Here is a 17,897-nt window from a genome sequence, read left to right on the forward strand (position 1 = left end):
CAAAATGTGGCCCACAGCCCAGCCCAGAAACGGTGGCTATGGGTGCCGGGTAATGACATCACGTAGCAATGCCCCGCTTCCTCTCCCTAGTGACTAGCCTCCTTGCAGTTTCTTCAGCCCAGGAACACGACTTGCTTTATAGCCAAGTGCAAACATTTTACCCTTTAACCAAATGTCTGTGAAGCATTTTCACGCGCCTCATCTCATTTGATCCTCACAGAAGTCCTGGAGTAGGTAGATAGGAGACTCAGTAGAATCCTATTTTCTTTTCATTAGCCAGAAAATTGAGATTTAAAAAGTTTATAAACTTGACCCAACTGAAAAGAAGTAAGAAATGGTTGAACTTGACTTCAAGTTTTCCCACTGTGCAGAATATAGTCAAACACTGCTGCAGTTTAATATTTTACCCTTTGTTCTCTGGGCATGATCTATAATAATAATCTGCTTTGTGTTGATATTTACTGCTGTGTTGCTGACAATTACCTGAAGGAGAAGTTGGGGTGCTTCACTGGGCTGGAAAAAGTTTAGCTACATCAGAAAACAGGTCTAATTAAGCAAATATATATATATACATATATATATATATATATATATATATATATATATATATAGTCATTGTCCATCGTGAATTTGGTTGACACTTCTAATATAGAGAAAGGGTGAATAGCTATATTAAAATATTTCTTCTAATTAATTTCCTTTCAATGTGCACAAATTCATGCACCAGGCCTCTAGTAATTATATATTGGGACTTATCATGTGGGAATGCAAATTATATGTTTGAATGGCTGTCTGTCCCAGTAGACGACTATATGAATTGCTTGAAGGCAGGAAATGAGTTTATTTATTTTTTTTTACATCCCCAGTACCTGAAAACTAGTAGGTGACAAAGCAACATGACGCATTTGAAGTCTAAAACATCATTATGAAGAACTGTGTTTTAATTCTAGGCTCAATCAATTAACTTTCCAGTTTCCTTATATTAAAATAAGTAATAATATACCTTTCAGGATTGTTGTGAACCTGAAGGTTCCTATAAAGTGACTAGCCCAGTACCTGGCACATAGGAGGCACTGCTACCTGTGCTCAATAAATTTTAGTTAAGTTGATCTTTCCATATAGCTCTTTCCATTTGAGTATTAACTCAAAATCTTTCCAGATTTCTCAAAATTTAAACCACTGTCTTATTCCTTTTTACTGTTTCTCATATACCGTAATTTAAACATAACCATAGCTATAAAAATAAAGAATTTTACTGTGTATTCAGGCAGTTTAGGCATTTGAGGGCAGTAAGTTCAATTTTTTCCTAAAATAAAATATCCTAAGAAATGTGAACTAAAGTTCAGGGTATTCAGCTTTATTTTTCTCTTCTATTTCTCACCAAATGAGAAAAAAAATGTTTCAATATTTATAAGTAAGAATAATGGATGTGCATAATTTTGCCTTAGCATACATTCCTGCCTTTTAAACCCAGTTTAAACTCAGTGAAAGGCCAAGAACATAGACTTAATTATGCAGAAAAAGAAAAGATGCTTTAACTGCAGTGCACATTCAATAGACAAAATCCAAAGAAAGCAGTCCTGTCTGAAACGTTTACAAATCAATTCATTATATTGATCTGGAATGAGTTGTGCTGTAATTTAAAACATAGATTACCACAGGCCAAACTTGATAAAGTTCTATTTTTAAGGCACTTTCACTTGGCTATACACTTGACCTGAGAATTTTCAAAAAACACTGATTTGCCTAACCTTAAAAAAAAAAAGCTACTGTATGTAAATAACAGGTTTTAAGGTGGTAATAGATTAAGCATTTAATCATAATGAAATTTCAAAAGTATAAAAAATTGTGTGTTAGAGTTAATAACTTCAATAAATCACTGATATTTTATTGAGAACAGGCAATGTGTTTCTATTTGAAAATGATTTAATCCACATACCATGTATAGAATGTTTCCACTTCATTTCCTAGTTCTAATGTAAGCTTGGAAGAAAATTTCAAGGTTTGGTTCTGTTTTGTTTGTTTTTCATGGAAAGAGCTGCTCCTTGGGGAATCAGTAATTACACCTAAGAGTCCTTTTGTACTACAAGTCTCCTGCTCACTTACTGTTTTATCCTAATGCAACTTAAATATTTTGTCATTTTTATCACTTATGAATCTTAAAGTGTGGGAATAATAAGAGCTGTCACTACACAGGATAGCTCTTAAAAAGCACAGAAACTAGGGGTTCAGAAAGACTCATCTAATTTTAATTACACATCAAGCAAATGGGGTCATGAAGTCAACTATTCAGTTCATTAAGTGCTAAAACACATGCTTCTTGAAAAAGATAGAATATCTGTTAAAATAATTTTCTTCGTAATAAAATCAGACCTAATGGGTTGACACTCCCCATCCTCCACACAACCCTGCCACCACCCCCCAAAAAAACTTGCAGGAGTCCAGAGAATATAAGTAAATAAAATAATAAATTGCAACTGAGTCTTTCCTGAACCTACCTGAGAAGCAAGATCCAATGTAGCTAAGTCTTTCCATAACATTGTCTCCTTCAGTGAAATCTCTCCTGGGCCTCAGTTTCTTCATATGAGCAATGACCACATGAATTCTCAATTCTACTGTAAATTTATGTGCTCTGAACTCTTAATAACTGAAATTAAATTAATAACAGATATCAACTATCCTGCTGTTAGCTAATGTCTAGATGACACATGGACATATTAATATATGAATGTTTAAATAAGCAATATGTAAGTAATTCAAACACATGTAGAGATTATTAAAATCCAAGAAACATTAGACAGTTTTAGTTATTGTTTTTATTACAAAATGTTTTTATTGATTTTTTTTTTTTTTTTAGAGAGAGGAAGGGAGAGGAAGAGATAGAAACATTGATTGGCTGCCTCCTACACACCCCTTACCAGGGATTGATGGAACTCGCAAGCCCGGGCATGTGCCCTGACAGGTAATTCCTGCAAATTTTAACAGGATTCAAACTACCTAATCTTTCTATTATAAGTATTCAGTTATAGAATAAGCAAAAAATAAGGATAAAACACGCTGGCTTTCCTCAGTTAAAACAAAATTCAGTCTCTAAACCAGTATTTTTATTTTAAAAATAATCTTACAATTTCAAACTGATTCCTCAAATAATTCTTGATAAAATTAATCGGCAAAAGTGTAAGTCTCTATTTAAAGATTCCTTACTACTTGTATTATTTGTGTAGATTTGAAAGATGTATTCCTTTCCAAGCTGATTATATACCAAGTCACAACCTTTGCTAGCACTGCCACCTGCTGTTGACTCTAATTCATTTTCCTGCACATAGAAATAGAAATAAAAAGAAACGGAATAGCATGAGCAAACTGGTCTGGAAAAGAAGCAGCGACACAGATTTTAAAGAGAACTTCTGTGCAAGCCATGATAAAGTTATGTGGGCTCTTTATGGCAACAGAGAAAGTTATATCTATATCATAATAAGCCTCTTACTATAAAAGAGGATATAATGGGTCACTGAGAAGGCCTTTGAGACTTTTTGATTATTTACATTTGATTGAGGCATATTTTTTACAAGAGTATTATTTACGTGATAAAAAGAAGTGGTTGCAATACCCCACCTAAACACCCCCCCAAAAAAAAATTGGAAGTATTAAAGTTCTTCCAAGAGGAATTAAGTAATTTCCTTTTAATTGATAAATCATGTCTAATAAGTGAGGGAAGGTATAAGCATACATGTACGAAGATAATAAGCAAATGTGGCAAAATTTGTAAATCCATCTGAAGGATATATGGGCAATCATTTTTCTATCCTCTCAATCTTCCTTAGATTTACAAATTTTCTAAATAAAATGTTGGAAGGAAAAATATAACCCACTGATATTTTAATCTACCAGCAAAGCTAAACTTCACAGAATTTAAGATGACACTAAAATTATATGACATCAATTTAATATGTAATTTAAATTCTGACCAAAAAATTGCAATACTTTTATTTAAACAATATTGAGGCTTTTTCCCCTCTCTGGCCCCCCTCCCAATTCTATTGGAACATGATTTACAGCAGCTGTGGGTCTTACGGGAGATGGCCAGTCACATAGTTGAAGCACAAACCTAACATTGCTTCTTGGGCAAGGCAAGAACAAAGTGTATAAAAGAACATGAGTATACCCTATACTTTTTTCTTTTAAAATTTAACAGCGTCAAAGCTGACCTGTTAAGCCACATGCAAAAGAATGACACTAGAGTAGACCATTATCTTACAGCCTACAAAACATTAACTCAAAATGGGATTAAAGACTTGAGTGTAAGACCTGAAACCATAAAATACATAGAAGAAAACATGGGCAGTAAGTTTCTGGACATTGGTCTTAGTGATGTTTTTGTGAATTTGATTCCAATGGCAAGGGAAATAGAAACAAACAAATGGGACTACATCAAACTAAAAGTCTTCTGCACAGCAAAGGAAACCATCAACAAAACAAACAAACAAAAACAATCAACCAAATGGGAGAAGATATTTGAAAATGACACTTCCCATAAAGGGTTAATAACCAAAATATATACAGAAGTCATACAACAGAACAACAACATAAAAAAAAAAACCTGATTAAAAAATGGGTAGAGTATCTAGTCATTTTTCCAAAGGAAAATATACAGATGGCCAACAGACACATGAAAAGATGTTCAACATCAATAATTATTAGGGAAATGCAAATCAAAACCACAATGAGGTATCACCTCACAGCTGTTAGAATGGCTATCATCCAAAAGACAAGAAATATGTGTTGGAAAGACTGTGGAGAAAAGGAAACATTTGTACACTGTTGGTGGGATTATAAATTGGTGCAGCTACCACAAAAAACAGTGTGAAGATTCCTCAAAAATTAAGAATAAAACCACCATATGATCCAGTAATTCATATTCTGGGTAATGAATTCAAATAATATAAAAACACTAATTCAGAAAGTTATATTCACCCCTATGTTCACTACAACAATATTTACAAAGTCACAGTATGAAAATGACCTAAGTGTCCGTTGATAAATGAATAAATAAAGAACACATGTACATAGACAATGGAATACTACTCAGCCATAAAAGAGATGAATGTTTGCCATATATGACAACATGGATGAACCTTGAAGGTATTATGCTAAATAAAATAAGTAAGACAGAAAAAAACAAAACCATATGATTTCATTCATATGTAGAACAGAAAACAGAAAAACAAAACAAACACAGATACATCCAACAGATTGGTGGAGAAGAAAGAAGGTGGAGGGAAGGCAAATAGGTAAAGGGGGTCGAATATACAATGATGGGGAAAACTCAACGTTTAGTGGAGAGCATGTTATAGTGTATACGGATATCAAATTATAATGTTATATACCTGAAATGTAATATAGAAATCATTTTATTATATTAATATTAAATTATAAATTATTACAAATTATACTAATATTTATATACTATATAAATGTTATTAACCAATGTTACCTAAATTTTTTAAAACTGACCTGTTAGCTGCCTTGAAAGCTTGATTGGTGTGCTATCATTTGCCTATCTATCAAACATCTCAGAACTTCTTTAAAACATGCTAATTAGCATTTTATTACTATTATTGTTATAAAGAAAATTTATTTTAAAGCTGCTTATTTTTTATTAAGAAATAGAGCATAATAGTTTTGGAGTTGTCTATATTACCCTCTTTCTGTGAATTTTCCCTCCCACCTCCCCTGTCCACAAAGGTTTAAAGTCCATAACCCTAGCCCAGTGTTTGGCAAACCGCGAGCCACATGCGGCTCTTTGGCCCCTTGAGTGTGGCTCTTCCTAAGCCTTAGGAGTACCCTAATTAATAACAATGTACCTACCTATATAGTTTAAGTTTAAAAAATTTGGCTCTCAAAAGAAATTTCAATCGTTGTACTGTTGATATTTGGCTCTGTTGACTAATGAGTTTGCCGACCACTGCCCTAGCCAGTCATAACCTACCAGAAAATACTTCTCTATTCTGGGAGTTCAGAACTGGGATTCAAAAAGGATAGTTCAGTCTCAGTGTTTTAAAGTGGTGACAGGTAGACTCAAGCATTATGGGGTTGCCATTGAGAACAAAAGGCACGGAAAAACAGAGAGAAATGCCCATATACAAAGAGAAAACAAGGAAAAACATGCACAGAAGAAAAGGGAGAGGAGAAAACACACAAAGGGAGAGATGGAATAATGCCTGACAGCCTTCCAGTCCCACACGAGCCCAGCAGTGCTTCCTGCCCACAGGTTCCACGACATTCCACTGTATCCACATGGCCCCCATCCCCCATTGTAGTCACACTAGTTTGCTGTGGAATTCTGTTTCTTGAAGCTAAAAGCCTTAACTTCAACAATCTGCTGACATAGGAGATAAGAGAAAATTTTGATATAACAAAAAGATTAGAACTCCCATCTAATAATAAAAACACTGAAAGATGTAGATATTGCCCATGAAATACAATTTTAGAGATAAGCACCCTCCACAGAAAACTGCCATATTTTATCTTGAGCAGAGTCCATACCTAGGACTTTCCATGGCACCTATGGCAGATTGTATTATTTATTCAAAACATTCATTCTTCGTCTTTATAAATGTCCTCTCTAGTGACTCTCTCTATGAAAGAATTATATTTTCTACCGCCACAGTCTGAGGCTTGGCCGCATGACTTTGGCCTAACCTTAACCCTAATGCTAACCCTTACCCTACCACAGCAAGCCCAAGTCACTTGTGCCATTGCCAAACACGAGCTTAAAGGCCATCTTGACATTTCACAGAGGTTTTCCTTTCTGGCTACATGAGAAAGAACAACAAGGTGAGGTTGTTTCAATAATGTGAGGATGTGTTACATGTCAACCTTCGATCTATACTAACAAAAGGGTAATATGCTAATTAGACCGGGTTGACCGGACATCTTCCGGTCGTCTGGTCCTCCTTCCAGACAAAGCCACGGTGGCAGGGCCCGAGGCAGAGGCGGTCAGGGGAAATCAGGCCAGCAGGGGAGCAGTTAGGGGCGATCAGGACCTCAGGCAGAGGCAGGCTGAGGGTTTAGGGGCAATCAGGCAGGCAGACAGGTGAGCGGTTAGGAGCCAGCGGTCCCATATTGTGAGAGGGATGTCCCAGATTGGAGAGGGTGCAGGCCAGGCTGAGGGACCCATCCTCCACCCCTGCATGAATTTTGTGTACCGTGCCTCTAATAGACTTATAACATAAATGAAAAATAAATCCATATTCTTGAGAGTCACTGAAATTTAGAAGTTGGTTGGTACCATATATAACCTGACAAAAACTGGTGCATGTCTCAAATAGGTTCTCATGATAAATAAGGCCAGTGGGGAAAAAAGTCAATATTTAATTCTCGAGTTCATTTAAATATTGCTAATAAGCTTATATTTTAAATAAACCCTTCTCATTTTTAAAGTTATTCCACTGTTAATTATTTTAAGGATCTTTAAACAAAATACTTACCAAAGGATAAACTTATTGCTTCTTCCATGTTTCTAAGAATTGCCAACAGATTCATCTAAAAGACATATTTCTTTTAAAAATATTTTTAAAGACATTCTAATTTTAGCATTTGTACTTCACTGAAAAACTGTGACTATATAAGATTTTTTAAAACAATAACTCAATTGAGAAAAGGTTCATAACAAATTTTATATTCTCCTTTTATACTACAAAAACAACCTGTTACCAAGTATTCTTTCAAATAGTACAAACCAAAAGCAACTGTTAATACCATTCCTATTTTCTTGGTCATTTTATAACACCAATGGCTTTAAGTCTTATATATCCATATATAAATTTTGCTTTTGTTTAAGTCTCTTTTCCTGAGAACAATGTCATATTTCATAGAGAGTTTTGATAACTAGAAAATATGATTAAGTATGAGGCTAACTCTATACAATCTGCCGCTAAGAATAGATGTGTGACCTTAGAGAAGTCATTCAATTTCTCTAAGCTGGTAGAGGGGCTTAGAAAAATGAGGGTAATAGTTAATGCCTATCGCATGGAGTTCAAACCAACTAACACTATGACTCTTTCCCTAACGTAAGAATGTGGGCCACATGGTCACAATAGAAAAAGCAGAATAGATGGTTACATATAGTTTCCATAAACTTTAGTATGAAAATTAAATTGTTGAAGAATCAAGTAGTGTTGGAGATTACTTCTATTTCTTTACTAGCCTCACCATTATAACCTACAATAAACTGTATTAATGACAGAATTTTTTCATGTGATTCACTTATTTATTCGAGGTCATTTGCTGAAAGTCTCCATTTCAAGAAGAAAACACTTTAGTTTAATGGCTTTAACAATAAAGAGATTAAGAATTAACCTCAATTGTTTTAAGGTATATATTAAAAAGTTTTTCTAAGCTTTTTACATGTATTTACTCGTTTAATCCTTTAACAATTCTACAAGAAAGTTACTATATATTAATTAGTCCATTATTCAGATAAGAAAACTGACATAGATTAAGGAACTGGTCCAAAGTCACAGCTCATAATTAGCAGTCAGGTTTTGAATCCTGGCAGGCAGTATTAAAATTCCCTATCAACCAAATGTTACCATACTGATACAAGTGAAGCAACCAGAATTGGGGAAAGAAATGAAATGCCAAGAAAATAATAAACTATTATTTCACACATATATACACCTCAAAAATGTCTTTCAAAAAATTCCATTTACTTAAATTATTGAAGTTTCAAATTGATAGAAATGATGTGAATGCATCTACTAATATAAATGTTGGTCTAAATGCATTACTTCCACTGCAACAATTTCTTTCTTTCACTGTTATTGATGAATCAACTTTGAAAAGCCCATTTTTATTTCAACAGGACTGAGAAATTTTACTCTGTGAGCTAGATTGTGTCCTTGGTAATGAAAAGGTAAAGTTGGAAAAAGCTACATAAAGATGACAATGTAAAAAAAGTCCCTAGGAATGACCTGTGTAAATGTATAATAACTCTCTGCAAGTACTTAGTGTAAAACACACACACACACACACTACACACACACATCTTAGATTGATATTTGAATGTTAAGGACAATTTTTTGTGAGCTATCACTTTTATAAAGATACCAGAGGCCCAGAGCATGAAATTCATGCACGGGTAGGGTCCCCAGGCCTGGCTGGCGATCAGGGCCGATCAGAGCCTTCCAGCTTCTGGCCGGGGCCTTCCTTCTGGCTGCCAGCCAGGGCCTCCCTTCCCCTACTGCAGGGCAGGGCCTTCCTTCATTCTGCGCCACCCCCTGGTGGTCAGCACACATCATAGCGAGCGATAGAACTCCCAGTCTCCTGGTTGAACTCCTGCAGGGACACTTTGCATGTTAGCCCTTTATATATATAGATATATAGAGATGTCACTGAGAAATTTCAATTTGATTTGAGAAATCACTGAATAGCTGAAAAATATTTTTCCAAACTTGAATTGTATTCAAAATCATCAAGAAAGAATCACAAGATTCAGTTTAATTTAAATAACTTAAATTTAACATGTTCAAATAACTTAAAGCTTTTAACTTTAAAGAAATTTTTAAAAATCCTAGCCCCAATATCAAGGAAAGGTGACAAAAAAAGGTCATTACTTTTAGGAGAGAAGAGTTAACCTTTTCCAAGAAGGCTATTTAACCCCTTAAAATAACTAATTTGATGCCAAAACCGGTTTGGCTCAGTGGATAGAGCGTCGGCCTGTGGACTGAAGGGTCCCGGGTTCGATTCCGGTCGGGGGCATGTACCTGGGTTGCGGGCACATCCCCAGTGGGAGATGTGCAGGAGGCAGCTGATCGATGTTTCTCTCTCATCGATGTTTCTAACTCTCTATCTCTCTCCCTTCCTCTCTGTAAAAAATCAATAAAATATATTTTAAAAAATAAATAAATAACTAATTTGCTATAGTGAGCCAAGTTTTTATAATTGGTCCATTACAAAAAAAGTAGATCTTAGGTTCTTATTCCAATTTTTCAAATAAGAAAATTCCAATAGATTGAATACAAAAGAAGAGCCCTACATTTTTACATCTAAATTTGCACAAAGGGAAGATATCAACAGAACGGAAATTTGGTTATATCTTAGTGTCACAGAATAATGATTACTACAGTAAGTCAAATAGATACATATCAGTTTCCGTAAATTCTCAACTTATGGGGGTACAGTAAACTGCATAAAACTAAAACTACTGGGAAATTACTACATTTTAGCTTTCAAGAGGTTGGGTGAGGATCACATTTTTTCCCAGAATGCACCTGTTGCTTTTCTAAGGATATCAATAAGCCCAAGAGCTCATCTACGGACATTTCCAAGTTTCAGTAACAGCCAAAGCATCAAATAACTGATCCAATGTAATGCACTATTCCAAAATACAGTGCTTGGCCAACATCTTCAGAGAGACACTGTAATTGTTTCACTCGATTTTCAATGAATGATCTATAATGAAAGTTGTTTTTTAGGCTTAACCTAGAGCAGCTGTGCCCTGTGGGAAATGAAGAGTCTTTGTAAAATGTGTTACAGTTTACTAATAAGGATGAAGAAGAAGCACAACTGATGAACCAGCAAATCTGCTCTGACTTACTTGGTCTTTGCTGAATGAATTTGAATATCATCAAAATACATTATCCTTATATATAACCTGCTTTCTCTGATTCACTGTATCCTCATACTCATTACAAAAGGAACTTTAAGCACTTAAATATTTTAGATACTTGTGCTGGCCCAATGGCAATACATAAAACAATATATTTTCTAAAGGACAAAAATGAAGCTTTCAGTAAGAAAAGGTAAGCACGTGAGTATTTAGGATCTGGAAAAAAAAAACAGAGAACATTTACATAGCAGTATTTATATTTGATACTGACATATAATAAAGAGAATTTCTCACCTAAAAATAATGCAAAATTACTTTCTCTGAATATTTACCAATCGGCCACTGGGGAACCATGGAGATGTGAATTAAAATTCTACTTATACCAGTAACAAATTGTTTTATCTTGAATGCAGCTGTTAATTTCTCTCTCCCTCTCCGCCTCCCTCCTTTCCATCCTTCTTTCTTTCCTTCCTGATTCACTCACGAATTCATTTAACTTTTATAACATGTGCTGGGCATTATGGTTGCCTCTAAAGATGAACAAAATAGTTGTTTCCCAAAGGAACTCTTAATCTTTTAAGTAATAGAAATATGTATGTAAAATATATACTATAAAATATTATGAGAAAGGTTTATTTAGAGTGCTCTGGGAGCAGAAAGGGGATATAATTCAGTTTTTCTGAGATGATGAATCATGAACATAGTTTTGAAAAATAGGAATTAGTCAAGAAGTTCTGTGGGTAAAGGGGCAGAGCGAGGCAGGTATTTCTACCAGAAGAAATGGGAGTTCACATGCCACAGGCTCTGCAATTATTTAGTTACAGGTCCAGGGTACATAGCAAATAGAGGAATGACAGCATTTTCCAAAGTTGGGTTCATACACCCAAGGGTACATAAGACAATTACAAGAGTACAGGAAGAAAATATTAGAACTTTTTTACAATTATTCTTACAACCTCATTTTTCAAAATTCTATTCTATACTATTATATAATGTACATAATATTTTAGTATTTTAAGCCTTGTACATGTGTATAATTTATAAACAAATAAATATGTATTGGGTATATGTCCTCCAAAATTTTTAATTAATGGTATTATAACTTTACAAAAAAAGAAAGAACCATATATTCTATATTATCCTAAACGTGATGCATAGTAATAAAAGATTTTAAGCAAATAAAGAACAATTGGATTTTAACACTCTGGCTATTCTAGGAGGTAAATTAGAAAATGCGATCTGAGACTAGTAAAGCAATTGTGAAGCCACTGTAGTAATTGTAGTGAGAAGATCCTAAGCAATGATGGTGGCACAGTGGAATGCCAAGGAGGAGCAGAGGCAGCCTGGAAGAAAAAAAGATTATAGCCCTAGACAGTTTGGCTCAGTGGATGGAGCGTTGGCCTGTGGACTGAAGGGTCCCGGGTTCAATTCTGGTCAAGGGCACATGCCCGGGTTGTGGGCTCGATCCCTAGTAGGGGGCATGCACGGAGAGGGCCGATTGATGGTTCTCTCACATCACTGATGCTTCTATCTCTCCCTCTTCCTTCCTCTCTGAGATCAATAAAAATATATATTTTTTAAAAAGATTATAAACTATAAATCAGATTGACTTAGATCATTCATTACATTTCTTTAAAGTTTTCTTTTATTGATTGATTTTATTGATTTTAGAGGGAGGAAGAGAAGGAGGGAGGGAGGGAGGGTGGGAGGGAGGGAGGGAGGGAGGGAAGGAGGGAGGGAGGGAGGGAGGAAGGGAGGAACATCTATTTGTTGTTTCATTTATTTATGCATTCACTGGTTGATTCTTGTATGTGCCTCGACTAAGATTCATTACATTTTGATCCTACCCATTTCCACAAAGATAATTTATACATACTCCCAAAAGTAGGCTTACAAATCAAGATCAAATGTATTATTATCCTACCAGAGGCCCGGTGCACGAAATTTGTGCACTGGCGGGGGGGGGGGGGGGCTTGTCCCTCAGCCCAGCCTTCACCCTCTCCAATCTGGGACCCCTCAGGGAATGTCCAACTGCTGGATTAGGCCCCATCCCCATAGGATCGGGCCTAAACAGTCAGTCGGACATCCCTCTCACAATCTGGGACTGCTGGCTCCCAACCGCTCGCCTGCCTGCCTGCCTGATTGCCCCTAACTGCTTCTGCCTGCCAGCCTGATCACCCCCTAATCACTCCCCTGCCAGCCTGATCGACACCTAACTGCTCCCCTGCCGGCCTGGTCACCCCTAACTGCCCTCCCCTACAGGCCTGGTTGCCCCTATCTGCCCTCCCCTGCAGGCCTGGACCCCCCCCCCCCAACTGCCCTCCCTCCCCTGCAGGCCTGGTCCCCCCCAACTGCCCTCCCCTACCGGCCCAGTTGCCCCTAACTTGCCCTTCCCTGCCAGCCTGGTTGCCCCTAAATGCCCTCCCCTGCCAGCCTGGTTGCCCACAACTGCCCTCCCCTGCCGGCTATCTTGTGCCCATATGGGGGTGGCCATCTTGTGCCAGGGTGTGATGGTCAATTTGCATATTACCTCTTTATTATATAGTATTTGATGTCATTAAAACTCAAAGATAAAATTATATTCTGATTTCATGATTAGTACCAATATTTGAAAAACAAGGCAATCACTGTCCCAGTTACATCAATCTAGTTTTTCTTATGTAAGCTACATTAAAATCTTGATCACAGGTGAGGGTAAAAGTTACTGGCTGATATTTAGCTAAGATGCTAGGATGAATATCTGATTATTCCATGCTGTCATAATGGTGATGGAACAAAGATAGTATTGTTTCTGCCTTCCCTCTCTATTTTATGAGATTCCATAGGCCAGGAACTTTTTAAAAATAAATCTGCATCCAATATAGCATAGATTGCCTTTGCTAAGAAAAACAGAAACCAAGCAAAAAAAAATGAATATTAAGATATAACTTTTCTTTCTATTAAGATATAAGTTATGCTTTATCCCCTGGAACTTCAACAACTGGATTTAACAAAATTAGATATGTACATTTTGCATAACTGACCTCCACTAAGCTTAAATTCAGGAAAAGGAAAATATTTGATAATAGAATTTGACTAATTCAAGTATTATTCTCCATTAGCATTTTAAGAACTCTTTACCTGTTTTTGAAGGAATGAATGAGTGAATGTTCCAATTTTATTTCATATCAAAGTACTTGATCCTACATAAGAAGTATCCCATTTATGGTCTTGTTGCCAGAAAAGCTCCAGCTAATTTAAATTTCAAATGTTTTCATCCATAGCAGGTAACTTTTTAACTAGGACAAAATGGACTATTACATAAGATATCCCTAGTGGCATTTTGTAATAGTTCCTCATCTTGGTTTTTTAAGTATTTCACATGGCCTTCAGTGGCATAGCTCCTCTCTTAAACTACTCTAGTTTTCCCACAATTCTGTCGGCCAGATTTATATTGAAACTGGCTAAACAGCATAGTGGCAATAAGTGGATTCTCAAGGCTATTTCACCAGAACTTAAAATACGCACAGCATTTTTAACATCAATGTTAACAAGTATCACATATAATGTTAAAAATCAGTTTTTTTCATCTTAAAAATATATAAATACCTTTCGGAGTAAAGTGTCTTGTAATATTTCAAAACTAAAAATTTATTGGATTCAGACTGACAGTTCAGTTTAAAGAATAAAAACAAAATGCCAGCCCAGTTTCAAAAAGCGTTTATTAATCATTCTAAATTTCATCCCTCATTTTAATGTATTCTGAGAATATTGTAGCAATCAGCAATATATTATTGTTGCAATGATAGCTTTGGAGGCAACAGAAATCCTCTGTGGGACCCTGAAATCAGACAAGTTGGGGACAGCTGATTGAGCACTGTGGGGGCATTTTGTTTGGAAATAACAGTTAAGGTGCCCTCTAATCATAGTAAAGTCATCTCAGTTTTTCATTCCAAATTTTAGATTTACTTCTGAACTAATCCTCCATGGGGCTCAAATACAGACTATATTCACCTCCAACAGTAAATTAACTGACATGTGAGCACATAACATGTGGCTTTAAATACAGTTCTAAATTATCCGTCCTCCACAGAAATAGAATGGACTCTGATTCATAGAGCAGGTAACAAACCTAAGGCTCTCAATCACGGCTGAAGGAATTTACGTGCAGTGCAGACATCCACTCTCGGTAGAAGGTCATCGCTTCACAGCCTGGGAAATAATCCCTGCCAACCGCCTTGCAAAGTGCCTGAGGCATCGCTCCTGAGAGGCATAACTCCTCTTCTTTCAAGGCTAGAGGTCAGAGCCATGATCACAGCTCAGTCAAATTTAAAGGAAAAAGTATCTGGGGTCAAAAATATCCTAAGGAAAAATACAAGACTAAAACTAAAAAAATAGATACTGTGCTCCTCTGGGCTTCAACATGGTGATGAAAAAAACCTGTTGCAGAATATTAAATTTAAATTTTTTTTTCCATCGGGTAGCTTCAAAGTAACTGAACTACAACTGAATACAGAACATGACAGGTGCCATGCTGCAATCAGTTTTGAGGACATTTTTAAATGCTACAAATACATTTATAGCCTCATCAGCCTAGACATTCTACAAAAGAAAAAAAAAATCAAGTGTAAGTGACTTAACACGGAACATGAACAGCAGCTCGTGATTAAATTACTGAGTCGGTTAACCTGAGTACACAGAGAGAAGGCTGCTCTTTTAAGCATCGTTCCTTCTGCCTCTGACCAGACACTCCCCCTCACATCATGGCTGCTGCTTCACAAAACACTACATAGAGCCAAGGAGGGGAGATCATTTGTAAATAGGGATAAACTATTTGGGAAGCCGTTATAAAATACATGAACTAAATTGATGTTTGTGTGGAAAACACTGTCATTTCCTATACTTCTAAAAGTGGAAAACTCTGAAAATTGTTTTTGAAAATCATAAGACAGATGAGATTACCATTAAACTCAACAAAAGTGGCTTGGGCCCCATAGAAATCATAAAGGAGCGTATTTAAAGATTACGGGCATTTCTGGATGTACACAATGCAAAGGGTAAAGGGTTTTATTTTGGTCATCTCTGCCAACTGCTATTAGATGCTGTCATTTTCAGCAAGGGGAAATGAATTTGCAAAAGAGTGAGCACAACAGGCCTTCAATCAGACAAGTTGGGGGCAGCTGACGGAGCGCTGTCTGCGCTCTGCCTACCAGGCCCCTAGAATATCAGGATTTATGGTCTATTTTTCTGACATATCTGTAACTTAGCAGAATCTACAACCTCCTGATCTATTAATCTGCTTTTAGCTCTACCTTGGTCCTACCCTGGCAAAAAGGAAAGGAAATGCCCCCCAAAAAACAGATGCCGTTCTGTCATTGTTCCTGGCTTTTCAAAACTCATTTTGGAGATTATTGTTGTCTCTTGTGTCACTCTGAATGCATTAGTCATGGCAAGGTAGTAACTTAACCCCGAAATCTCAGTGGTGTAACCCAAAAGGTTTATTTCTTGCTCATGCACAGTCCATCGCGACCCTGGCAGCTCCCCATGGCAGCTCCCTCCCAAGAAAGAATGCCAGTCCTAGCTCCTGGTGACCTGGTCATCTTCACACTGCATACCTAGACTGCCATACGAGGTAACAAAGATCTAGAGGGCAATTTACTCTCTCCTGATTGCTTTGGCCCAGAAGAGCACCTCTTGTGTGCACAGTGCATTGCCTAGCTGTAAAGAAGCTCTGGAAAGAGAGGGAATAACACACTGGTAAGCACTTTAAGTCTCCACTACACCTTTTCTAACCCTGGCCTGTAAATGTGTTTTCATTTGTCTTCACTCTATTATAGAGCATGCAATTGTTTGTCATCTATTTTACTTCACTAGACAATGAGACAAGGGAACAACTAGATCAATTATTTCCCTGACTAAATTCCATAAACACACCAATAAACATGACCACAGAAAGTTAGATGCATGCCTGCTCAATGTTATGGAGAAATCCTAACTCCCAGGTATGGCAGCAACATCAAAAATATATTTAACTTTATATGAAAACCACCATTTATTCAACATCAACAAATATTCACTTAATATTTCCATCATATACCAATCAAAATTCCAGATACTGAGAAAACAGCAGTAAATGAGATAAACTAGGGCCTTCTCATGTAGTAGTTCACCTTCTAATAGGGAAAAACAATAAATAAGCATCAGAAACAAGAATTATCAAAAAGAATAATGCCAAAAATAAGAAAATATCAGTAGGAGAGTTGCTGTAAACTGGGTGATCAGAGAAGTCCTCTAAAAATATTTGAGTGATATATGAATGGCAAGGAGACTGCAATTAGAAAATCTTAGGGAAGAGTATTTTTTAGATATCTCCATTTTATTTACTTCTTTATCACTTACATACAATAAAGTGCATAAATCTAAATTTATAACACATAAATCTTTGAGTATACAACACAAAAAAGTACATATATCTAAAGCCGGATTAAACCATTCAGGTCAAAATATGGAATTTTTGTAGTGCTCTCAAGAAAGTAGGTATAGAGGGGATGTACTTCAGCATAATAAAGTCCATATATGACAAGCCTACAGTTAACATCTAAAATAAAAAATCCAAGTTCATAGATACAGAGAACATATTGGTGGTTGCCAGAGGTGAGGGGTGGGCAAAATCAGTGAAGGGAATAAAAAGGTACAAATTTCCAGCTATATAGTAAGTCATGGGGATGTAATGTACAGAATGATGATAGTTAATAATACTGTATTGCATAATAGAAAATTACTGAGATCTTAAAAGTTGTCATTACAAAAAAAATTAAATTCTATAACTAGGTATGGTAACAGATGTTAACTAAACTTACTGTAGTGATCATTTCACAATATATACAACTATCAAATCATTGTGTATGCACCTGGAACTAATAAAATGTTGTATGTCAATTATACCTAAATTTAAAAAAGAATACTGACAAAGCTAATTTATGGAGATAGAAATCAGAAGAGCAGTTATCTAGGGAGGGGGGTGCTCTTGAGAGGGGCCCGGGAAATCTGCCAGAAGAGTATTTTAAAAGGAGGGAAAAGAGCAAACTTGGTGTATTCAAAAAATGTAGAATTTTTGTATGATGTATGTAAATTATAAATGCCCCTATCTCTAGTTACATGTGAAATTATCTTCTATCAAGGACCGTATGTGGAGCTCAAGATCCCCTCACTTGTATTGAATTCACCTCTACATTGTGTGGAGTTAAAGCATAGTTCCCAGCATACCTCATCCTTATCAACCACCAACTGTTAAGTGCCTTATATG

Source organism: Myotis lucifugus, unplaced genomic scaffold (genome assembly GCF_000147115.1).
Source record: "Myotis lucifugus unplaced genomic scaffold, Myoluc2.0 scaffold_0, whole genome shotgun sequence".
Taxonomy (NCBI): domain Eukaryota; kingdom Metazoa; phylum Chordata; class Mammalia; order Chiroptera; family Vespertilionidae; genus Myotis; species Myotis lucifugus.